Consider the following 25,389-nt stretch of genomic DNA (forward strand, 5'->3'; position numbering starts at 1 on the left):
GAGGAGTGCCTCATCGAGCTGATGAGGAAAGTGTCACTGTGAAAGGTTCAGGCTGGAGGAGCGGTGGCAAATGACCTTAAAATGAGAAGCCAGAAGATCAGGCTTCCAACCTGGCTTTGCTGTTTCCAACCATGCATCCTAGCTGCCCTGGTGGCTCAGACAGAAAAGAATCTGCCTACAATGCAGGAGACCCGGGTTCAATCCCTGGGCTGGGAAGATGCCCTGGAGAAGGGAATGGCCACCCACTCCAGTATTCTTGCCTGGAGAATCCCATGGATAGAGGAGCCCGGTGGGATACAGTCCAGGCTGAGCGACTAACACACACACATACACACCATACATCCTTGTGCAAGGCTCTCTTTGAGCCCCAGTTTCCTCATTAAAATTGAAAATAACAATATATTGATCTAGATCTGACAGCGTTCTTGTGAGGACAGACAGGGTAAAAAAAACTTCTAAACTTAAAGCTCCAGTGTTAAGTAATTATCCCCATTAAACAACCTGTATGTATTATTCAAGCTGCTGTTCAGTAGAACTCACTTGTGCCAAAATGTTCTGCACCTGTGCTGCAGTCATGAGCAATCATGGTCTCAGGAGGGCAGCCAAACATCTCGCTGCAGGGGCCCAAAGTGGCTGCCACAGCTCCAGCCCTTACATCCAAGCACAACAACTTCCTATCACATTCTGTGACTGGAGAGCCTGTGATTCATGGAGCTGCATGAAAAGCACATGCAATCATGTCAGAACCTTCCAAAAACACCCTGTGAATGTCTGTATGACAACATGCCTTCCATTTCCTAACTTTCTGCAGACATTAACAGATGCCTTGTAAAATATCGAGGCTGGATTTGGGGACTCAGGACATTTGGGTCTGACAGCCCCGCTCTGCAGAGGAGGAAGCTGACGCTCAGAGGTTGAAGGACGCTGCTGAGGCCATCCATGAATCCACCTGCGACAGGCTTACATGTGAGGGTCTAGATGGATGGCATGAGATCAACTCAGGGTTCCTGCCTCCTGTGTTAACAAAAATGCTCCCTTCTCTGAACCTCTTGACTGGTGTGACCTGAGGCTCTTCCCTAAACAGTAACCACAGTGGATCCACCAGGAGAAAAACACAGGAAACTGCTCCTTGGGGGCTCAGGACGTGGAAAGGCTGTGTCTCTGGGGTGCGGGCTCCCTCTAGTGGATAATCTGAGAATTGCATGGTGTTCCCTCAAGGTCCTCAGCAATTTCCCAAGTGAGCCTAAGAAAGAGAAGAGCTTGCTAAAATGCAGATTCTGGGGCCTTGTCCTCAGGGGTTTGGATTCAACAGCTCTGGGGAGGGCCTAGAAATATGCATCCTAACTAGCATGCAGGATGACGTTGACCACACTGGGAACCGCAGCTCCCGGGTCATTTGAGGTCAGGGAGAACAGCAGGATGCCTGTGGAGTCTGACAACTTGGGCTGCCAGCCTTGCTGTGTGGCCTTGGGCAAGGCATGTGCCCTCTCTGGGCCTCTGCGCTCTCACTGCATAAGAGTAGCAGGTTGGATCGGAGAGGGAGGAACAAGATTTGAAGTCACCAGTTACTTATTAACTGTGGACTCGGTCCTTCCGGCCCTCCATCTCCTCGCCGTGAAATGAGCACAACAAACTTCTTCCTGGACTCTGAGGGCAGCCATGCTTCTGGACTCTCACCTGCATACGGGTCACTTAGGATCTTGATAAGACGAGAGTCCTAATGGAGTTGGTCTGGGCTGGGGCCTGAGACCTTGTCCTTCTAATCGGCTCCCAGGGGAGGCCAGTGCAGAGGCCAGAGGGGTTAAAAGATCAAAGGATACAGTACAGGAAAAGGGTGTTCTGTGAATTTTAAGGTTTTATCATTGGGGAATTGTCTTCCTTGGCTGAAGAGTTTGGGAAATGCTCGTGGAGGCTCAGAGTGTAGACTAGCACTCTAAATTAGCACATAAACAAAGCACGGTGAATTAGCATATTAAGTTTGCATGCTAATTAGCATACTGGGCTTCTCTGGAGGCTCAGGTGGTAAAGAATCCACCTCCAGTGCAGGAGACCCAGGGTGTGATCCTTGGGTCGGGAAGATCCCCTGCAGAAGGAAATGGCAACCCACTCCAGGATTCTTGCCTGGAGAATCCCATGGACAGAGGAGCCTGGTGGGCTACAGTCCACGGGGTCACAAAGAGTCGGACACGACTGGGTTGACGCACACACCTCTCGCATTAGTGTATTAAATAAGCGTATTAGAAACAACGCCCCCTGGAGGCAGCTCCAAGCTGCTGCCTGACCAGCTCCCTCTATGCACCTGCCCTCCCTGTGCTGGGGACATCCTTCCCAGCTCCTCCTTCCCACCCTGTAGGTCTCAGCTTCCTTCTCCAAGCCTCTGTCTTCCGCGAGCGGATGTGGCCACACTCTCAGAGCCCCGAATGTCTCCATCACTGTGCTGGGTCTGCCTTGTGTAAGAACAGAGACTGGCTGTGCCAGAACTTCACGCTGTGTCCCAGGGCCGGGCGTATGGGGCTGAAACACAACATGTGGGTCAGTGAAGGAATGAATGGATGGGGGGAGAAAGGCCTCGTAGATGGAGGGGACAGGCTGCATGGCCTCAGACCCCTGCAGGCAGGCGACCCTTGGCCTGTACACTCGGACGCGGTGCAGAGAGACCTGGGATGAAACGAGAGGCGAGGACACACACGTGCACATGTGGCGAACACGTGCGGATTCGCTGTGGAACTTAACGTGTCAGTCAAGAGACCTGCAAAGCACGCAGCTTTGGAAAGGTTTACTTGGCTACCTAATCTTTGGAAAAATGTACTTTTCAGATTAGCAGATTCTGAAAAGACAAACACTCCCTGTTAAGGCTGAGCCCAGAAAGAAAGAAACCTGGGGGAGACCTGGGAGAGCGCCTCAGCTCCCAGTGCCCCACCAGACAGGCCAACGAACTGGGATCCAGAGGCAGAGGGCGAGGCTTTGAGTCCCAGCTCTCCCCCTCGCCAGCTGTGTGCTCTCAGGCGAGTTATTCCACCTCTCTGGGCTCCCCACCTCTACCACAGGGACAGAAAGAAGTGTCTCTGTCCTGAGGTCACATGTGGACCATGAGAGGCGATGCAGGCAGAGCTCTCCCGGGGTCCTGGCGCTCAGTCAGGGTCCAAGAAACGCAACTCATTACTGTATTCCTTGCTATTGCTCAGTGGAAAGCCCGCCGTGACTTCAGGGATGGTTTCATTGGATGAGACTCAACGTGGAAACCGAACGGGTGCCTCTGGCAGGACAGGAGAGCTAGCTCAAGGTGGGGGCTGGCTCCTCTGCTCCTGGGACCCTGAGAGTGGCCGTCTCCTTGGCCTCAGGATCCCTATCCCCAACATGAAAGAAGCGGAAAACGGCCATAAAGCAAAGGGCAGGCAATGCCAAGTGCTGGCAAGGACAGGAACGGTGGTGGGAGTGCCATTTGCGACCGGCGTTTGGGAACCCTGTTGGCCGTGGCTACTGCAGCCATCCTCCCGTGCCCAGCAGCTCGCACCCTGGATGGATGCTCAAGAGACGCGTAAACAGAGGTTCACCCAAAGACACAGACAGGCCAGCTCACAGCAACGCCGCTCCTTTCACACAGAGCTGGGGACTGCCCCCGGTGCCTGTGACAGCGTAAGCCCTAGGCTGCGTGCGTGTGCCAGGCCGCCTGTGGCTTCCAGCCACACAGTGTTCAAGACACGGCCCTGACTCCAAACAGCAGACACTGGGTGATTCTAAGTATTAAGATGTCAAGTGCAGCAGCAGGCGGAGCAAAGGTCTGCTGTTAGAAGTCAGGAGAGTGGTCACCTTTCTGGACGCAGGGGGAAGGGAGCAGGAGATGTGAAGGGTGCTTTTCCTGCTTTGTATATTGTGTGTTACACTCCAGTAACACATGTACGCTGAAACAAGGACGGGCTGATGACAGGGTTCTAGGGCCATGCTTGCTCTGCTGCCCTAGGCTTTCTCATCCCAGCCCTGCTTCCTTCTTTCAGCCCCCTGGGGAAAGGTCCCGGCGAGAGGGAGGGGACTCCTCGCTTGGGGTTTGGCAGCGCCTTCCGAGGTCACGCCAAGAGGCGGCTGTGGATGGAGAGATGAGTAAGGGCTGAATTTCCCTGCAGGGAAGACACGGGTCTGACTATGGTCTCCGCAGTGGTTTCCTTGGCGACCAGCTGTTGTCAGAAAAACAGAACAATGTGAGAACATGGCAGGGTCAGGCGAGGAAAGACCCTCTGGGGAACTCACGCACACAGAAGAGTAAGAGGAAGCGGTCAGAGTTGGTGCTGGGCAAGTGGCCCCCAGAAGCCGACCCACCTCCCTGCCCAGCCTTGGAAGTTTGGCGTTCATCAAATGTTTGCAATTCAAACACCCTTTTCTCATTGACAGATGTTAGATATTACGGACCTCGTGCTGGCCTTCCCACAAAGCGATCGTGGGGGCTGTGATGACATAGAAGTCATTTGCCCTCAGCTTCCCCCGGCTTCTCCCAGTTTGGAGGTCAAATATGACCACATGATGCTTCAAAAAAGTAATTGCTCATGTTCAACTTGTCCTTATTTGCTCCAAGCCTGGTGGATCACCTCTTACAGGCCCTGCCTCCCTGGTGACCAAGAGCTTTGGAGCGTTCCTGGTGCAAGGTGGGGGTCAGGCTGCCTGTGGACAGCAGGTGGACAGGCTTAATGCCCCGCGCGTTAGAGCTGCTGCTCTGGCTCTGGCCACAGGGTGTCGCTGTGGAACACCAGGCTCGCACAGCCTGAGGGACTCCTTGCCTTCCATGGAGGTGGGACCCTTGGACGTCCTGGGATTGCAGCTCTTGCAGTCCACACTCCTGGGCTCAGCTTTGGTTTTCGCAGGTGCAGCACCAGAGGTGACTGGGTCTAGAGGTGCTTCTAGCCCAGCCAGAGAGGGGATGCAACCACCCCAACGACACACAGCCAAGAGGACCAGACTCCTGAAACACACAGACACATTGTGGATATTTTGGAATTGTGAAGCAGATACTTATGCTAAGGTATTTTAGGGATGACGGTGCTCCAGCTAAAGATTCCTGCAAAGACACTCCTCCACCCCCCAAGGGAAAACAAGGATGGAATCTCCCCGGGTTAGTAGAAAAACTGGGCTTTTGAGTTATGCATTTCTGTATTCAAATCCTGGTTCTGCCACATTCTTCTGTGGGCTCTGGGTAAGCTGTTTCACTCTGAACCTCATGAGATGGATATTGGAATAGTTCCCACCAGTAGGGCTAGAGCAAGGATGGAGAAGGTGATGCACACAGAGAGCCCCATAAACACTTCTCCTGTAGGTGCTCGGCCCCGAACACCCTCCCCTAAGGACTAGTTAGTTCCAGGCTCACCCCGGCTTCCCTGCCCAGCCTGGAATCAGCCATTTATCCAAGGAGCTCAGGGTCTGGCACTCGTGGTGTTAAAACCTCCCCGGGTGATTGTGACGGGAGCTGGTGTCAAGAGCTGCTGGCCTGGGCTGGTGGGGTCGGGGAGGGGGCTGTCGATATTCCTTACCTTATCATCACAACTGCATCTAGCGAACATTTACTGTGTCTTAGTGGTTCATATATCATCTTATTTAACCCTCATGAAAAACCCATGTGGATAAATTGTTAACCAGTTTTGTACAGGAAAAACCGAAGACTCCCAGAATTAGACACTTTGTCGGGGGGCTGCAGAGTTAGTGGGGGATGGAAGCCAGATTTGAACCCAGGCCCCTCTGCCTCCAGGGTCCCTCCACTTGCCTGTTCTGCCTCTGCGATGAAAATCAGTCTTTCCTGCATGCCCGAGCTTGCCCTCCTCATGCCATCCTACCTAACAATGTTCCCACTCATTCATTCATTCATTGCTAAGCCGCGGGGTGATGAAGCTGAAAGCAAATCTTTCACTCGGAGCCATGCAGACCCAGAGCAGGCAGCTGGCATGCAGGGTGGCGGGGCTGATTTGGTGGGGTTGGTGGAGTTGGTGGGGCCAGTTGTGGCTGATAGGGCCAGCGAGGCTGCGGCCCTGCCAGGCAGAACTCCGCCTTGGAGCACATGGACAGCATGCTTTTCAGACCAGATGCCACAGGTAGAGCCGGGAAATGGCTCATACACAGAGGCAGCAAGGTCACCATCATCTAATTCCCTGCGCACAGCGATAGGCGTTTACACCGGCTGTAGATACCTGGAGCACCCGGTAAGACCGGCCAGTGTGACCCTGGGCAGCTCGCGATTTCTCCAAGAAGGAGCACGCAGGGGCCAGCCACCCTGCGTGGGCCCTGCCCGTGTGGGCGCCTCTTACAGAACTTAGCAGCTGTAGCTTTCACAGTTACAAGGGAACACAGGTTTATTAAGGAGGCCTTGGAAAAGACATTAAAGCTTCTGTTGCACACTCAAGTTCACTGCCGGCATACTGATGTATTTCCAGGCCCCACTTATTGTCACTTGAATTTTCATTCCATGTTATGTCACAGCCAGTTCCTAATAATAATATAATAATACACTGGGGACTGACAGGCACTGCTAAAACCGACCTCACTGGCTCACGTCGTCCACACCAGGACAGCTGGAAGCATGACCTCTCACTCCTCCTTATTTTACAGCTGGAGTCACCCAGCGGGAGTCAGGTGGCCATGAGCTGGGCAACCCAGACTTCTTCTGATGCTTCCAACAGCAGCAACTGCGTTCCTTTCTTCTCAAGGTTCTATCTGAAGCTTCCAGGGTGCTGACGTGGTCACGATTACATCTCTGACAGCTCCGTGAATTCCTTTGGGGTCCCCTGAGGTGGGGGCTGGCGTCAGCTCTCAGTTCGGCCAGGCTCTTCTGGAATCTTCTGACCCCTGGGTATTAAGTCTTCCTTTCCCCTGGGAGGCCAAGAGTCCAGAGGGTGCCAGGGTGACCCCGCCCCTGGTCTCTCTCCTGCCAAGCCTCCCGAAATAAAGGGCTCTGGCAGATCTGTTGGCTGCGGCCGTGTCTTAATCTCAGGGCTCCCCAGGTTTGGAGAGCCACCTGGGGCTCCAGGCCTGTCGGAGGAGAGGGGCCGGCCGCCAGCCAGGCCTCCCTGTCGGCGCAGGCTCGTCATCTGGCCGGCCTGCTAACACTTCTGCGCCCTCCTCCCCGCAGAGGGAGATAAGCAGCTTTCCTGAGGGGCGACAAGGGGCAGAAGGTGTTCTGGCCCCAATTAAACTATGCCGGGGCTCCTGGCAAGGTGCTGGCGGGCTCTGAACTCCACGACCAGGACGGGGCTGGAGGCCTGGGCCCTGTCCCCGGGCTCATCCATCAGTGGGCCGGCTTTGATTCTGATAACGGTTTGATCTCCAGTGACAGGAGGGGCGGGCGGGGGCGTTTATGGCTCCATTTCTCCCAGGCCTTGAATGGAGCTCAGTGGCTCCAGAGGCAACTGATCCGGCCAGGAGGTGGCCTGTGTTTGGCCCCTGAGCCTGCTGGCCTCCAGACCTGTGGCTGAGACAGCAAAAGAGGGACATGAGCCCTGGTCTTGGAGAACTGATGTGAAAAGACCCCTGGAGCCACCTTTCTATTGCGTTTTGACTGCTGGTCTCATTTAATTACAGTCACTGCAGGGGAGCCGTCAGTGGTCACTTATGAGGAATCTGAGACTCAGAGAGGGTGAGCCAGTGGCCTAAGGCTGCCCAGCTAGAAAGCAGAGCTGGGTTTTGGGCACATCTATCTGACAGTACAGCCTGATTTCTTCCTAGGACACCAACACTCCCCAAATGCAGGGGTGGGGGGACTGACTGGGGCTGAGCCCTAAAATACAGACTCCAACTTGGGGGGAACAGGCTGCTTCCAGGCCTTCTGATCATTTACAGGCAGTGCCCACAGGTCCTGACCATTTGTTAATCTCTCTTGAGGTTTTCCTGTTATTGTTCCTTGTTTCAGATCCAATTTTATTATTTTTACTTTCTCCATGTATTAAAAAAAAAAAAAAATCGAAGTAACCTCAGACTTACAGAAGAGCTGCCCGTGTGGCGAATCGGCCTTTGTCAGCTGTCTCCCACCCGCACACCACGCTCTGTGTCGGTCAGCCTGTGTGTCCCACACAGGACGACCCCCTGAAGAGCCACACCTGCAGAGGCCAAAGAGCCACACCTGCAGAGGCCAACAGCGACCCAGCCCTGCCATGTGGGCCTCGGGCGCCATCCCGGTCTCACCAATCATCCCAATAAGTTGCCCTTGACAGAGTACAGGCCACTTCTTTTATAGAATGCCTCTCAATTTGGTTTCCTGATGAGGCAAATTCTTCTAATATTTATTTATTTCTTTGGCTGTGCTGGGTCTTAGCTGCGGCACACGGGCTCCAGAGCGCTTAGGCGCGGTAGTTGAGGAACGTGGGCTTAGCTGCTCCACGGCATGTGGGATCTTAGTTCCCCAACCAGGGATCTAAGCCTCGTGTCCCCCACACTGGAAGGCCGATGCCTCACCCATGGTCACTAGGGAAGACCTGACGTTTCCTGACCCGGCTCAGGCAGGAATGCCAGGGACCTCATGGCAGCCTGGCAGGGGGTACCCCAAGCAGGCTCTTCATCACTTTGCACAAACTCACAGAGCCCTCGCAACAGCCCCAGGGTGTGGACGACTATCCCTGTTTTCTGGAATAAGGAAACAAAGGCTCAGAGAGGCTGAATCACCTCCTGCAGGCCGCACAGCCGGTGAGGGGCTGATGGGGGGTCTGAAGCTGGGCACAACTGCCTTGCAGCTCCGTGTGCTCCCGAGGCAGCCAAGCGCAGTGGGCGTGGCCCCCATCCCCGCCAGCCACGCCTGCACCCACGTTCTACCTTCTAGGCTCTTCCGGGCTGCCTAGGGCCTCCCTCCGCCCTCCCCCATCTCTGTCTTTTCTGCTTCGCCACTGGTCTCTGGCAGAGTTCTCTCTGTGTCTCTCTTCTCTGACCATCTCTCACTGTCTCTCTCCCCACCTGGGCCCCGGCCCTTGGTCAGGAACCGCTCACCGCTTTTCTTACCGTGGACCCTGAGGCTGGGTGGAGGCTTTGCCACCCCCACCTCCGGGGGCAGACCGGACCCGTCAGACATCCCGTCCAGCACCCAGCAGAGACCTGGAAGTCTCAGCCCTTCCCCTCAAGGAGGTTCAGGGTTTGTAAGTGGACCAGGTCCGCGCATGGCGAAGAGGAGCAGGCTCAGGGATGTCTCCCTTTGAAAACTCTGTTCCCCCAACCCCCTGACAGGGTTTATCTCCAGGAGAGCTTAGCGGGTCCCTCCACACATTCCAGGGGAGCTAGAGAGAAGGCACTCCTGGGAGCCCCCGGCATGGGGGAGGCGCTGCTGATAAGATGGAAACCCCTCCAGACAGGAGCCCCCAGCCCTGCTGTGGAGGATGGCTGGAGCGGTGCCCAGCTGGGTTCACCACGCCCTGCCTCCCGGCACTGCCCAGAGAAGCTGCCCATCCGGGGTCCACTCCTGCCTCCTGGCTGCCCCTGGTTCCAGGGACGTGGCCTCAGCAGGACTCCTGGGGGCTCAGCTGCGGCCTCTTTAGAGGATTGGCCCTGAAATGTCCACAGGAGAGACCCCTGGATGGGGAGAGGGATGGAGGGGCGGGGGGGAGGGAAAGAGAGACATAGGAAGAGAAATAAATACACAGTGAGCCAAGGCAGAGGGAGACTCAGGGAGGAGGCCGTGGAGCCAGAAGGGATGAGAGGCCGGAGGGGAGACAGAGGCACGCACAGGGCTGTGAAGAAACCCACCCGCAGACACATCGGGGGACACGTGGAGGAGAAGGGGACGAGTGGGGAGAGCGCAGAGACTGGGGGACACAGCCCCCTGCCATGCCGGGAGCGGGGAGGGGCTCCTTGTCGGGACTGGACCCTCTCAATCCCTCCTGTCCTGCCTGGAACCGTGGGGGGATCCTGGGCGGTGGGTGCACGAATGTGAGCCTGTGTGTGCCGGCCCGGGGTGTCCCTTCCCTGCAGGAACCCCGCTCCTCATCCTGAGGTCCAGCCCCCTCCTAGGGCCTCCAGTAGGTCGCCGGCTGGGCAGGATGTCCAGGACCTGGGCCACACCCCAAGCAGAGGGCTGGCCCCGCGGGACCCCCACCTCCACGTGCCCCGTCACTCACTCTGGTCACTCCCACCTGCCCTCCTGCATGCCAACCCCGGGTGGCCCTGTGTGTGGCCTTGCTTCACAGTCCCCAAGAGTCCTCCTTCCAGCCCTCCAGGCACATCCCGGCGGGCTCCAGAGCGGAGCCTCCCCTTCCTCGCGGATAAGGCATGCGGGCACTCAGGCAGTACCATCTCCACATCCTCATTTTTGAACCGTATCATCCGTGAAAACGGGATTCCCTGGTGGCTCAGACGATAAAGTGTCTGCCTACAATGCGGGAGACCCGGGTCCAATACCTGGATCGGGAAGATCCCCTGGAGAAGGAAACGGCAACCCACTCTAGTACTCTTGCCTGGAAAATTCCATGGATGGAGGAGCCTGATGGGCTACAGTCCATGGGGTCGCAAAGAGTCGGACACGACTGAGCGACTTCATTTTCTTTCTAAGAGGAGAGTCAAAAAGCTGGCTTAACACTCATCTCACTCAGTTCAATCCAAGAAAACAAGCAAACAGAGGAACAAACAAACTTCCCAGGCTCGGCCCTGGGAACGAAACGGGCTTTTCCAAACCACCCTCATCACCTGCCAGCTGCTCACTGTCCTCAGCCTTGTTGATCCCATTTGTAAAACGGGGACAGTGAGGGTCCTTACCCCGGGGGCGGGGCCTGAGGATGGCTGAGACACACCTGGCCAGCACACCTGGCGGACAAACCTCGCTCGGCACCAGGTGGGTGGCTCCCGCAGCTGAGGCGGGGACTCAGGCGAGGTCCCTGGGACTTCCTGGCGGAGCTGACATCTCCCGGGAGGCAGAAGTTCCCAGGCCCCAGAAGGCTGGCCCCGCGGCACTTTCTCCTTCCCCTCTCTAATCCTCTCGCCTTCCAGACAGTGCCTGGAGACTTTGTTCTGCATGTGGTTTCCGGGGCCCTTCGGTGGAGTTGACACAACAAGGAAATGCCAGCGCAGGGTTCCCAGAAGGGCCTGGCTCCACACTGCCCTGGTTCCATCAGCCCAGGGCCCGAGACCAAAGCCGCCTCGCGCTTCTGACGTCTGGCGGCGGGGCCAGGCCGGCTTTCCCGCTGCCTGCGGCCCCCCTGGGAGCTCGATGGCTCGGCTCCCTTTGAAGCTACTGGGAACTCAGTGCCCAGGCCTGCTCTCAGGGATCGCGGACAGAATGAAGCTGTGGGTCCCCAGGGCATGCCCCGGGTAACGGGGACTTCCTGAGCCCACTGTCAGCCGGGAGCACGGGGCTCAGGCCAAGGTCACCGGCAGGTCCGGCTCATGGACATTCACTCACCCCCTCGTTCATTCACCCATGACTGTGCCATTTTATTTCTCTGCGAAATAGAGATAGTGCCGTTACAATATCAAAGTCATGACACATTTTATGGGGCTTCTGGGGAAATCAGATGAGACAGTTCATGATTGGCGCCTACACACAGCAAACACGTGATTATTCAGACACGAAAGGGTGACTAAACATTCCAACTCTGGAGCCACCAGCCTCTGAAGTTCAAACCCAGGCTACCCCACCCACTGGTTCTGTGACCTCAGGCAAGTCACTTAACCTCCCCGGGCCTTGGTGTTCTCCCCTGTAAATGGGTATAATCACAGCACCCATTTCATAGAGTCATTGATGACGCACAAGTTAATATTTTCAAAGCATGTAGAAAAGAACCTGGCAATGAGTAAGTGCTGTATTGGTATTTGTTGAAAAAATATACTCATCTGTTCCAGAAACAGCCAGCCATGTGGGGCCCTGACCCTTGGTCCAATGGTTTGCCTGGGGTTTGAAGGACGTCCATTCTCCTTGTGACTGTCAGCTGCCAGGGCGCAGGCTCCGCCTGTGTCAAAGGAGAAGTAACTTCTAACAGCCGATCCAGAGGAATCTTTCCTTTAAAACCACATTCTTGGTCTGAAGAAATGGAGGCTCAAGTTGGTGATGTGAGTTGTACAGGGCCCATAGTGAGGAAGCACCGATGCTGTTGCTGGAACCTATGGATCCCAAGACCATGAGGCTAAGTGACTCAAACAAGGGGCCAAGTCAGAGAAGTGGGAAGCAGGAGTTGAGTTCAGTAGTATTGACTGACATAATAGAGGATTTGATTTGTTGACTCATGTAAGGAATGTTCTGGAGATGGGGGTAGCATTTGGTTTAGCGCTGGATGGTATTACCAGGATCCAATTTCTTTATTTCTGCAGTATTAGCTCATTAGTGTTAGCTCAAGCTGACCTCCCTCTAGGTTGCAAAAGAGTTGCAAGAGTTCCAGGCATCACACCTAAACACTATCAATTTACAAGGAGAAAGAGCTCATTTTTAGGGGAGGCTTCTTCTTTCCCAGAAGCCTCTAGCAAGCTCCCTGTCATGTCTCATAGACTCCAGATGGATTTCGTGCCTATTCCTGGATTCATTGGAAGGACAGATGCTGACGCTCCAATACTTGGGTCACCTGATGTGAAGAGCTGACTTATTGGAAAAGACCTTGATGCTGGGAAAGATTGAGGGCAGGGGAAGGAGGCGACAGAGGATGAGGGGGTTGGATAGCATCACTAACTCAGTGGATATGACTTTGAGCAAATTCCAGGAGACAATAGAGGACAAGGAAGCCTGGCGTGCTGCAGTCCATGGAGTCATAAAGAGTCAGGCAGGACTTAGCGATTGAACAACAACCACAGCCAGGGGAAGGGACAGGAAGTGTGCTTATGAATTAGAGGGAGACTGATGTGCCCTATGATTGGTTAGTGATGCCTGCCGTGGGTGATTGACTAGTGATGCCTGCTATGGATGCGAAGTGGTGGCAAGTATGCTATCATCAGAACAAGTGAATCTGCTTAAGATGAGCTGAAAGTTCAGTCAACTGAGCCTCCATCTTAAAAATACAAGCCGCGGGACTTCCCTGGTGTTCCAGTGGCTAAGATCCATGCTCCCAGTGCTGAGGGCTAGGGTTTGATCCCTAGATCCCACATGCCACAAGAGGACCTGGAGCAGCCAAATAAATAAATATTAAAACACATACACAAACCCCCAAATTATGAAAATAAACTCATTAAAACATATACTGTTTGGGGTTTCCCTGATGGTCCAGTGGATTAAGAATCCATCTGCCAATGCAGGGTACATGGGTTCAATTTCTAGTCTGGGAAGTTCCTACATGCCATGGGGCAACTAAGCCCGTGTGCCACAATTACTGAAGCCCATGTGCCTAGAGTCTCTGCTCCGCAACAAGAGAAGCCACTGCAATAAGACGCCTGAGCACCGCAATGAAGAGTAGCCCTACTTGCCACAACTAGAGACAGCCCATGTGCAGCAATAAAGACCCAGCCCAGCCAAAACTAAATAAATAAAATATGCTGCTTAATAAAATTTGATGTGTAATTGCATCCCTAAGCTAATTCTTAGACCAGTGCGTACACTGGCTTTGCATAATTTTATAGTTTCTGACTGCGTGGGGGCAACTCCCATCCAGCTGACCGATGTGGGGGTGTAAAGGCCGGGGACTTTTGCTCAGTTGGGGCAGCTCTGAAGGGTCACTGAATCCATGCTACTCTCTGGGGGGACAACTAAGGCCCGTTCTGAAATGGCATCCCAGCCCAGCTTCCACACTGCCCAGGCCACCTCTTTCCCTTTTTCTCCTTTCCCTAGAGCGCTGCCCACCCCACCCCTCAAAGCCCCTGCAGACCAGGAGTCAGCTTCCCGCGGCTGGGGGAAGCTTCCCTGTGCTTTCTAAAGCCCCTTGTGGGAAGGCGTAGCTTTCTCCCTCCTTAGAGGGGCAGGGGAGGCGGGAAGAAATTGGTGGTGGGGAGGTGGGGTGGGGAAGGAAGGGAAGGTTTCTGAGGAGCAGCTAAATCAGCCCCACCCTGTTTTCCAAAGCCGGACTGGACAACCTCAGGCCAAGTCCCACAGGGCTTCGATCCACCACTAACTCAGGGAAACCCATACCTCGTGAAAGCCTTTCTCTCTCTCTCTCTCTCTCTCTCTCTCGTTCTTCGCTACATTTCCTACCAAAGCCAAGCGCTTTCTGCCTCCACCCTGACCTGGCCAGGCCAATTTTCCCTTAATGCTCAATTTCACCTGCCTATTTGGGAGAAAAGAGCCCCCTATCCTGAGGGAGGGAAGTGTTGCCCTGAGAGACTCCAGGGCCCCCTCCTCCTGGTTCACCCTCCACTCCACCTGGCTCCACTCTGGGTCTGTTTGCAGAAGGCACTTGGGATGTTAGGAAGGGCCGGCCTTGCTTGCACTCGGTGTTTTTCTAAGAGGCCTTTTCTTATGGGAGTAATTGGAGAGGCCTCATTTCTTCAGGAACGAGAGCCGACGCAATTCAGCGAGGCTTTATTAGGTCAGACGGAGAATGCCAGGCTTGTCCTACACGCTGGCTGCACGGGGATCCCTAATGAGAGGCAGGGAGACGGTCAGGCTCCAGCAGCAGACGCAGGCCCGGGATCAAAGCCTTGACTTCCCCCAAACTGGAGCTCTGTGTGCGCTTGGAGGAGCCTCCCTCCTGCTGACACCTGGGGAGAGGCTTCAAAGCTCTCCTGATTCCCCGGAGGAATCATCCAGGGTTGGCGGGGTGGGGGTGGGGGACCCATCCTGGCAGAGCAGCCTGTGCCCTGGGCCGACCTCTCTGCTGGGAGAGGAGGAGCTGGCAGCTGGGTTTCTCCTGACAGCCCCTGCTGGCACCATCACCAGCCCCAGAGCTTGTCTGGCCAGGTTTGAGGAGGGACCCTATGGACATTTCCAGAACTCTCCCGTTTCTCTTGCCTCCCTCGACGGTGCTGTGCCTGTGTGGTTTCCAACTCGCCAGCCCGGCATGGCTCGTTCCTCAGGGTAATCTCAAGGCCTGCCTGTCCTCTGTGCCACTTGGGCCAGCTAGATGCCACGAGCTAAGGCCAGGGAAGGGGGCCCGGAGCGGGGAATGTCCCTCGGCAGGAGGGAGCCAAGCCATCCTCGACCGCCTGCGCCAGCTCGTTAGAGGAAAACTTCATGCTCGCATGTTGAGTCTGGCGTTTCCCATGTTGTGGTCCAGTTTGCCGAGCTGGAAGGAGCAGAGAAATATCGGGTTGCCTTTTCCAGACTCCTGGACGAGTCCCTGGGCAAGCATTCGGAATCAATCAGAATTGTCCTCCTGGGTCATTTGGCGGGGGAGGCTGGAGCCTGCCCTGGTTTTACAAGTTGTTTTGCGAAACAAGTGTCCTAGTTTCTCAGCTGGAAGAGCTGGAGGCCCAGGAAGTGCCTGCGAGCATGGGCTCTGGGGAAGGGCCAGCTGCAGGTCCTAGGATGCCAGCGACAAGCTGGGCAATGTCCCCTCAGCCCTAGGACTCCATTTCCCATCTGTGAAATGGAGATCCTGAGGACATCAATGTCTTGGGGCAGATCAAGGTCAGTGAACAGATGATTGCGAAGGTCTGCTGTGGCTCGAGTCCCCCCAGAAGATATATTCAAGCCCTAGTCCCTGGTGCCTGGGAATGCAGTCTTTCAGGGACCGTGGTCTTCACAGATGTGATCAACTTAAGATGAGTTCAGGGGACTTGCCTGGTGCTCCAGTGGCTAAAACTCTCTGCTCCCAGTGCCGGGAGCCCGGGTTCCATCCCTGGTCAGGGAACTAGGATCCCAGGGGCTGCAACTAAAGATCCTGAGTGCCGCCACTAAGACCCGGGCAGCCAAATGAATACGCGGTAAACAAATATTTTTAGAAAGGATGAGCTCAGAAGAATTCAGGTGGCCCTATAGTTGTTCAGTCACTAAGTCGTGTCCGACTCTTTGTGACCTCATGAACTACAGCATGCCAGGCTTCCCTGTCCTCTACCATCTCCCGGAGGTTGCTCAAATCCATGTCCAGTGACTCGGTGATGCCATCCAACCATCTTATCCTCTGTTGTCCCCTTCTCCTCCTGCCTTCAATCTTTCCTAGCCTCAGGGACTTTTCCAATGAGTCAGCTCTTCGCATCAGGTGGCCAAAGTATTGGAGTTTCAGCTTCAGCATCAGTCCTTCCAGTGAATATTCAGGGTTGGTTTCCTTTAGGACGGACTGGTTGAATCTCCTTATAGTCCAAGGGACTCTCAAGAGTCTTCTCCAATAGCACAGTTCAAAAGCATCAGTTCTACAGCGCTCAGCCTTCTTTATGGTCCAACTCAGACATCCATACATGACTACTGGAAAAACCATTGTCCTTATAAGAAGAGGGACATCTGGACACAGACACACACAGGGAAGACAGCCATGTCACGACAGAGGCAGAGGTCAGAGTGATGTGTCTACAAGCCGAGGATTCCCAATGACCCCAGAAGCTGGAAGAGGCAGGAAGGACCCTCCTGCAGCCTCTGGAAGGCAACCAGCCCTGAGGACACCCTGATCTCAGACTTCTGCCCCCCAACAGCGGTACCTGGGCCACAGCCCCAGAAAACTCACACGGCGGCTGACCCAAAGCCTGCCCTCTGAGCGCTGGTCACGGAATCCGGCCTTTCCCTGCTCACGTGGCCTGTGGGCCTTCAGGGCCTCAGGATGTTGGCTCTGCTCCAGAGCCACGCGGCTCACCCACAGACCCCCCATCCACAGGCACCCACATCCGGGCCTCGTCCAGGGTAGCCCCGGGCTCTGCCTGGCCCCTCCTGCCAGAGATTCAGGCTGCCCTCCCACTGTGGGTGCAATGCTGCCATGGATCAGACAGGAGTCCTGGGAAACCAGAGGCATGACCACAGGAAAACAAGAGTAATGTGTTGTCTCAGAGCCTCCGTTGCGTTCCCAGCACCAAGGCATCTTTCTGGGGAAACAGTCATTCTCACAGATTTCCTTGTAATGAAGGGTCCCGGGGTCACCGCAGATCTGGCCGGAGTTCCAGAGCGCCTTTGGATACGTCTCTACGAGCCTGGTGTGGCCTCTCGGCACTGGAGAAGCGACCCTGGTGACCCATGAGCTGCATTCTCAATTGTGGTTAATTTCCATTCATTTCAACTTGAAAATGGATACTCCAGGGATTAAGAAAACTCTTAAGGTTGTTTGCATCCACTTGACGTGTGAATCTACCTTTTCAACTATAAGTTTTATGAACTGTAAATACGGAACAAGTATTCTCAGTGAAAATCTACCCTCCGAGTTAAGATGTGGAAGTGTGAGACTGCACTTGGTTTTGTAGCGTGGGGCTTCACCACGTGGTGCCTATGGTCACGAATCTGCCTGCCACCATCGGAGATGTGGGTTCCATCCCTGGCTCTGGAAGATCCCCTGGAGTAGGAAATGGCAACCCGCTCCAGTATTCTTGCCTGAGACATTCCAAGGACAGAGGAGCCTGGCTGAGGGGTCGCAAAGAGTCAGACACGACTGAGCATGCACGCACACACCAGTGTAAAATACTCACTGGGCTCTGAAGACTTAGTGTGCAATACAGAATGCAGTCATGCTTTGTATACTCACTACACGTTGGTGTTCTGGGTATATTGGGGTAAAGAATATATACTATTGGGCTTCCCGTGTGCTCAGCTAGTAAAGAATCCGCCTGCAATGCGGGAGACCTGGGTTCGATCCCTGGGTTGGGAAGATCCCCTGGAGAAGGGAAAGGCTACCCACTCCAGTATTCTGGCTTTGAGAATTCCATGGACTATATATGGGGTTAAAGAATATATTTTATTAAAATTAATAGCTATTCCCTCCCCGCCTTTTTTTACTTTTTAAAATAAGGCAACTAGAAGGTTTAAAATTCTACATGTGGCTTACATTACATTTGGGGGTGGGGGCAGTGCTGGTCTAGATGGCCAAACTGGAGGTCTGAACTTATCTGCTGCTTTGATTTTGATCAATAACAGGGCTCTGTGACCTTGGGAAAGCCCCAGGTCCATCAGACCCTCAAGTTCCCAATACCAAATTGAGGAGTTTGGGCTGCACCAGTGGATTTGGGTTACTGGAGGGAGACTGAGGGGGTGGGGCTTTCAAAACTCCCTAATACGATGACCTCCATTCCTTCCCACTGGTTGGGCAGAGAACTAGCTCACATTATCCCCACTTGAGGGCTGGGAGGCTGATGGAATTTACAAACGAGTCGCTGGGCACTCTGGGCCGGTTGTGGACCACACAACAGAACCTTTCCTGATTTGCCTGAAGTTGAACGCCAAGATTTCTCAACGGGAAGAGAACATAGGTGCAGAGCATTTTTAAATTGAAGAGCACTTGCCTGTAGCCTCGATGCTAATGGAGTTAGCACCTGCTGTTTCCTAGAGCCACCTAAGAGTCTGGAAGGAAGGTCTGTGGGATGAGGAACAAATTCACAGAGAGGGAGGAGGGTTAAGAACCATCTTCCTTCTCCACCTTCTCCCCCTCCCCTGTTTGCCGGTGGGAAAAGGAGGATCCAAGAGAAGAAACCGGACCCGTCTGGGGACCCAGAGCCACAGGTGGAAGAGGCCTGGGTCCCTGAACACGGGTGTGGAGTGGTGCACCGTGCGGACTCGCCTCTGGATTACGTCCTGCGTGAGAAATGTGCAATGCCCCTGAAGTTTCTGGGCCCATTTTTTATAGCAGCTGGTGCATCGGCCAGTAGACCATCCTTAGGGGTGCTGGGGCCCCCTGACCTGAGGGGCTGTACTTCTGGGTCACAGGAACCAGGTAGCTGAGACCTCTGTGAAAATGTCCAGGCCTCCCCTCACTGGCCCGCCCTCCCCGGCCAGGCTTCCCGGTGGCCTGGAAAGGAGGGAAGTTTCTGGGCTTCCTGCCCTCGATCCCCACGATCCAGCACACTCTTCTCAGTCTCCACCCTGCCTTTCTCCTCCACACGTGGATAATTAGAAGCTGCTGGTCAGGGGCTGGCTGGGAGCCAGGGCGTTTTCTCTACATGGGAAAACAGAAAATAAGGTTATAAGTTCCGAGCCATGGAAACCACCTAGAACTCCGACGATGTTTTGCCCAGCACGGTCCTTACGGAGTCTCGGAGGGACCACTGGCCTCCACTCGCCTGGATGACCATCTTCCCCTGGCCTTGAGGCTCTTCTCTTCCCCTGGGCCCTTGTTTGGCACCGGGAGGAAGGATGAGGATGCTGGAGGCTTTTGGACTTCCCAGCATGCAGGGGTCTGCAGGGACCTGGGGGTGGGGTGGGGAAGGAAGGGGCCTGGGCGGGGCCCAGGGTCACCAGGCCGGCGTAGCATGGTAGGGGGCTCCGTGGGGGTCTCTGCCTCCTGCGGGCACTCCAGCATCCAGTGGAGGCATAACTGTTGCTGGGGGCGGGGTGGCGGGGGGAGACGTGACGGAATTGTCAAAGTTACAGGAAATGGGCTCCATTGCCCATTGGTCAAAGTGGGGAGCATTGCCCTTGAGGCCCAGTGAGTCACCAGCCTGGGATCCTCAGTAGATGACAGAACTGGAATCTCTGGACTCTCTGCCCATGCTGCAGAGAAAACACAAACGCAGATGCCTTCTTTTTCAATCAGGAAAGAAGTACAAACTCAGGTAGCTGCTTGTAGAAATTCAGGCAGCACTAACGCCTGTAAAATACGGTTCGCCTTCTCTGATTCCCAGCCCATTGTCGGATGGGCTCCATCTACCACCCCTGGAGTCTGGGCAGTCTCTCTGACCAGTTGACGGAGACTGTCTGCAGGAACGAGGCCGTGTGGCTTCTGGGCGAGGTGAGGAGAGAGGCAGCTTTGGCCTGGTGCCACCATGTGGGCCGTTTGGCTTCCCCGGGGCTGCCGTCCTGGAGGGAGGTCGCGTCACCTGCCAGCTGGGACTCCCAGGCCAGCCGACACCTGCGTCTGGAGCTCGGCCAGATACTGAGGCTCTGCACCTTCCCGTCACGGGCAGCATGGACACAGAACCATCCGCTCCCTCGCAACTGCATTTGTACAACCCAGGGTTCTTCAGTGCCTCCTCTTCGTCAAAAGTTTTAGCCAGATGTATCTTGAAATCCTTGCTCCCTTGGGGTTTTTTTAGATGGGCAATACGGTGCTTATGTGGTGACTTATTTATCACCTTCAGTGGCCATTTCTTTGCTATTTCTGTTTCTCCAATGAAACATGATTTTTGTGCTAAGTGGAATAGCACAAATAGACTGAAGAGCCGCAAGTCAGATCAGGTCAGGTGTGGCACCAAATTTTCGAAACAAAACCAAACAACCCCGCAAATAATGATGTGCTGTTCAGAGCCTTAGGGTTTGGGGTTAGTAGAATGGGGTGGCGGAGCTGTGCTGATTTTCATGGAGAATCGTGCCCTCCATTTATGGGAAGTGAGGCTGATTCCCCTTTTATCTCGGTAATGCATGGTTTCCTTCTCAATAAAATTGCAAGTTACAAAGAAGTTGATTAAAATAAGTATGTTAAGTAAACAAACAGACAGACAAAAATACAAGTGGCATGCAGATAACGGTAAAAATATTGTTGACCTCAACTTAGGGAATGCGGATCTAGCCCAGCCCCCACTCCGCCACGGAGCAGGTACTGGATACTCTTCTCAGTTCCGTTTTGTGGGAAATAACAGCTAATACTTATTATGTGTAGTACCTGTTAAGTGCGGGCATTTGTCTATGCACTCTAAATGTGCTAATGTACTTAATTCTCACCGGAACCCTGGGAGGAGTGTACTTTCTCATTATCCCCGGTTTACAGACGAGAAGGCTGAGACACAGACGTGAAGTAACCTGCCAAGCATCACGACCTAATCAGTGGTGGGGGGAACTGTGTGTGCTGAACCTCACACTCCAGCAAGCATCTGCTGGGTGGGGGAACCGAGGCACCTGCATCCGGGCTGGACCAGAGGAGCAGAGGCAGAAGGAGATTTAAAGATGTACATACGACTTGGCTGTACAGATGGGGCAGATCACGATGGATGTAGTTATCTAGATGGATGGGGACAGGGAGATAGACAGACAGAGATGGCTGGCTGGCTAGATTGAGCACGGGCTGTGGTCCACACCCCTGTGGGGGATGAGCACGATCAACGTCCACAGGGCAGGCACCAGGAAGGGAAGATGGGGAGCAGGCTGGGTCTGGCAGGCTCGGGCAAAGCTGCCCCCAGGCGGCAGACTTGTGGAAAGAGGATTCAGAGATAAGCGAGGACACTGATGACCCTGGGGCTCTTTGGAGTCTCTCCTTCAGGGAAAGTCGATTTCCTTTTGTAAAGACCCTCCTGCTGATTAATCCAGGCCCACTCAAGATGAGCTCCCTTCAGATTGATTTAAAGCAAACTCCTAGGGACTTACACTTGCAAAATCTTCCCCCGAGCAGTATCAAGATGAGCGTCCGACAAACAACCAGGAGGAGGTGCTATGGAATGACCACCGTCTTCCTCCTGTCCTCCAGTCTTGCAGGAGCACTTGCTCCTGGCTCTAGATTCAGCCTCCTGTCTCAGCCTGGACCCAGAAGTCTTCCGGGAGCACTCCTTCTCGGAGCTGGCATTCAGAGGGCCCGGGTTAGGGCCAGGGAAGCAGGGAGAAGAAGTCATGGGCATGCATTTCCCCGGGTGTGGTTGGATGTGAGCCTGGCTGCACTTGCTCCCCGGCAAGGGGTCCTTCAGGAAGATACTCAGGGTGATTTTCCAACTCTGCACCCAAGGTGTAGCCAGGCCATATTTTAAAAATGTGCTTTAAACTTTTACTAATTCTTGACTGAAGTAGAATGCCCATGCAGAAAAGCACAGCATCGTGAGAACAACTCTGCACGATGGTCGCGTGTGCGCACGTGTGATGCCAGCACCCACGTGAAGGCTCAGAACATGATTCAACCCTGAAGCCCCCTTGACTCCATTCCCACGACCACCCTGTTCCAGGATCAACCTCCACTGCCGCAGAGCACTTTGTTTCATTTTGGGTTTCATGAGCAAATCGAATTCTGTGTCTGGCTGCATTTGTGAGTATGTCACTGTTGATTTTCCATGTTCACTGCTGTATACTATTTGATGGTGAGACCGTGTCCTCACTCGTCTGATTTATCTTCGATGGACATTTGGATAGGGCCGTCTCGAACATTCTAGTACATGTCTTTCGGTGAGCACACAACCCCCTGTGGTGAGAGGACACCCGGAAATGGTATTGCTGGGTCCCAGGTCGGGGAGCAGGCACAGTCTCAGTAGATTCTGAGGACCATCGACTTTCAATGCGCTTCTGAAGCCTTGCTATCCTCAGGTCTGGGGAAGCCTGGGCATCCTGTGCTACAGACGGTCTTAAAAGGTTTTCTTCTTTGCAGCTTTTAATAGCCATGAAATTCTTGGCGACATAAAATATGCTCCAATGGGGATGAAAAGAGACCTGTGCAAGTTCTTGTTCAAATAAATAGCCTGTCTCTGGCTTGAAAGGCAAATCTGTTCCTCGTACTGCAAGACTTTGTTCTTCGACTCCTTGTTTCGATCTGTATTTCTCAGTCCTTGAATAAAACTCAGGGACCCTGTCAAATAACGTAACTTTTCTTTCATTTTTATTCCCTTCGGCAGGCACTGGCTTCCTCATGTTCAGATGAAGTTTCCGTGGTTCAGCCCACACCTGCAGGGCAATCTCCCTCCTCAGTATACTGACTGCAAGGCAAGGGGTGGCGGCGCTGCCCGCTGTCTCATGGGGGAGGACTCGAGGGCCGAGGGCCACAGTTACCTGCCAAGGGAGGGGGGGTGGTTCCAGGTGCAAGCCCAGGTTCTTCTGATGCCAAGACAACCCTCCCCTTACAAAAGAGCACCCCTTCCAAATGTGGACTGGTGCAGCCACAAGGGAAAACGGTATGGAGGTTCCTTAAAAAACTAAAACCACCATAGGCTCCAGCAAGCCCACTCCTGGGCACGCATCCCGAGAAAACCATACTCGAGAAAGATGCATGCACCCCAGTGTCCACATCGGCACTATTCACAACAGCCAGGACGGGGAAGCAGACCTAGATGTCCATCGACAGAGGAACGGATGGAGAGGACGTGGGACGTATACACAGTGGAACACTACTCAGCCACGAAAGAGAACGAACGAATGCCACTCGCACCAACCTGGGTGTAACTAGAGATTATTACACGGAGAAAGTCAAATATCCTATCATTCATATGTGGCATCTAAAAGAATGATACAAATGAACTTATTTACAAACAGAAATAGACCCACAGAGATAGAAACGTATGGTTCCCAAAGGGGAAAAGGGGCGGGGGAAGAGATAAATTAGGAGTTTGGGATTAGCAGATGCAAACTACTGCTAATATAGAAAACTGACAAACAACAAAGTCCTATTGTATAACACAGGGAACTCTATTCAGTGTCCTGTGATAAAAACCAATGGGAATGACGTGGACTAGAATATGTATGGATATACAACTGAGTCACTTTGCTGTACACTTGAAACTAACACAACCCTGTAGACCAGCTATAATTTAATTTAAAAAAGAGCCCCTCTCACTGCTGTGTAACAGACACGTGGGAAAATTCACGGTCGATGACGGACCTCTCACTGAGTCCCCACCACCTGAGCACAGTTGAGGCGCAGCACCTGTGTCAAAACGCAGAACCAGAGCAGCCTCCGAAGCCCCCAGAACCCCCTTCTGCACCCCCTGCCCTCAACAGCACAGATCATCTGATCTTGAAATTCACCCTATGACAGATTCACAGAACGCTTCCTCTCTCAGCACCGTGTTGGTGAGAGGCATCTGTGTTGTTGTGAGTACCAATAGCAAGTTCATTTCCTCCAAATTGTCCCCAGTCCCACTGTGGACAGGGTTTGGGTCCTGGTTTGGGGCTCTGTTACTGTGGTGAAGACGTGGGTTCAGGGCTGTGGATACACACGACACGACATGGGAATCGCACTTGGGCTCGGCTGCAGCAAATGCTGTCAACCGGATTTCCAAAGTCCTTGCACCAACACGAGCTCTCGCCTGCCACGTGGGAGATTAGAAATCTCTCACGGTGCCTCTTCAGGTTTCTGACCGCCTGGGTGAGTTTTCTGCACGCTGTGTCCTCTAAACCAGGGACTTCTAATTCGACCAGGATCCCAGGATGCGCGGGTCTGGCGAGTCTTCCACAAGCCTGAGGAGCTAGGGCTTCGAGTGACTCGACTGTCAGCCCACGGTTATCTCTGTGCTCACTCACCCTGGGACCCAGTGGAGTCTCTGCCTCTGAAGTGGAGTCCAGCTTTCATCTTCCCTTCGGGGGACAGCCTGGGGTCCAGGCCAGGCTGAGAAGATGCTGAGTCCGGGGCTGTGGCCAGGCAGGCTCCCTGGGGACGCTGTTGGGCAGTTATCACAGGGAGTTGGGGCCTCTCAGCCGTCTCGCCTTCTGAACTGAGAGCTCCATCAAAGGGCTACGTCCTTCCTTATCAAGAGGCAGGCAGGAGGTGGGGGTTGGGGGGAACCTAGTAACTCCCGCAGCCACACATCGGGGGGAGCCCCCATGGTGTGCCAGGCACTGTGTTGAGGGCGGGGTGCAACAAGGGCGGCCTCAGGGCTGGGACTGAAGGAATAGGGCACAGGACATGCACACTCATGGGCACTGAGGACCTTGGAGCAGGCAAAGCTTTCTTAAACTTGACCCAGACAAGGCGATCCTACAAGACAAGGTTGCGACAATGGACCTCGTCAAAGTTAAAGACTTCTGTTCATCAAAGAAAGTGAAAGTGTTAGTCGCTTAGTCGTGTCTGACTCTTTGTGGCCCCATGGACTGTAGCCCGCCAGGCTCCTCTGTCCATGGAATTCTCCGAGCAAGAATACTGGAGTTGGTTGCCATTCCCTTCTCCAAGGGATCTTCCTAACCCAGGGATTGAACCTGCCTCTCCTGAATTTCAGGCAGGTTCTTTACCGTCTGAGCCACCAGGGAAGCCTCTGCTCATCAGAAGATGCCATTAAGAAACTGGAAAGTCACAGACTGGAAGAAAATATTCCAAATACACATATTTGATCAAGGACTCACACCCAGAAAACACATTAGATATAAAGAACTCTCAGCATCCCACAAATCAATAAGAAAAAGACAGACAGCTGGGTAAAAACCAGGTGCAGGCCCTGAATGGCTGGAGAACAGAAGAAACACCTCCTGGGCATCACCCCTCACAGAGAAATGAGACAAAGTCACGAGACACACAGCTCCCACCGCAGAGGATTGAGGACTGGAGGAGGTGCAGAGGGGCCAGGACGACACGCCTGCCTGCGGGGCCCGGAGTCACACAGGGGTGCAGCGAAGTGGTTCCCTAGTCCCCTCCTGGAGGCAGCCCCAAGAGACCGAGCATGTTGGCCACCAAGAGACTCCTACAGAGATGACCACGGGGGCTTCATGGGTCACAGCCCCACACTGGGAATAACCCAAGGGTCCCTGGGTGAAGGATGGATGTGCCAACTGTGGGACCATCAGATGATGAAAGCTACTCTGCAGCAGGAGAGATAGATGCCAGGATCAAAGTGGGCAATGGTGCAGAT

The 25,389-nt window shown here is 54.0% G+C and overlaps 1 long non-coding RNA gene across 1 annotated transcript in view; it reads right to left on the reverse strand.

Moving 5' to 3' along the window:
* The window catches only part of LOC112442266 (uncharacterized), a 241,951-nt gene that overhangs the window by 48,152 nt on the left and 168,410 nt on the right, over positions 1-25,389 (reverse strand). The gene's annotated exons all lie outside the window — the stretch shown is intronic.

Source organism: Bos taurus, chromosome 18 (genome assembly GCF_002263795.3).
Source record: "Bos taurus isolate L1 Dominette 01449 registration number 42190680 breed Hereford chromosome 18, ARS-UCD2.0, whole genome shotgun sequence".
NCBI classification, from domain to species: Eukaryota; Metazoa; Chordata; class Mammalia; order Artiodactyla; family Bovidae; genus Bos; species Bos taurus.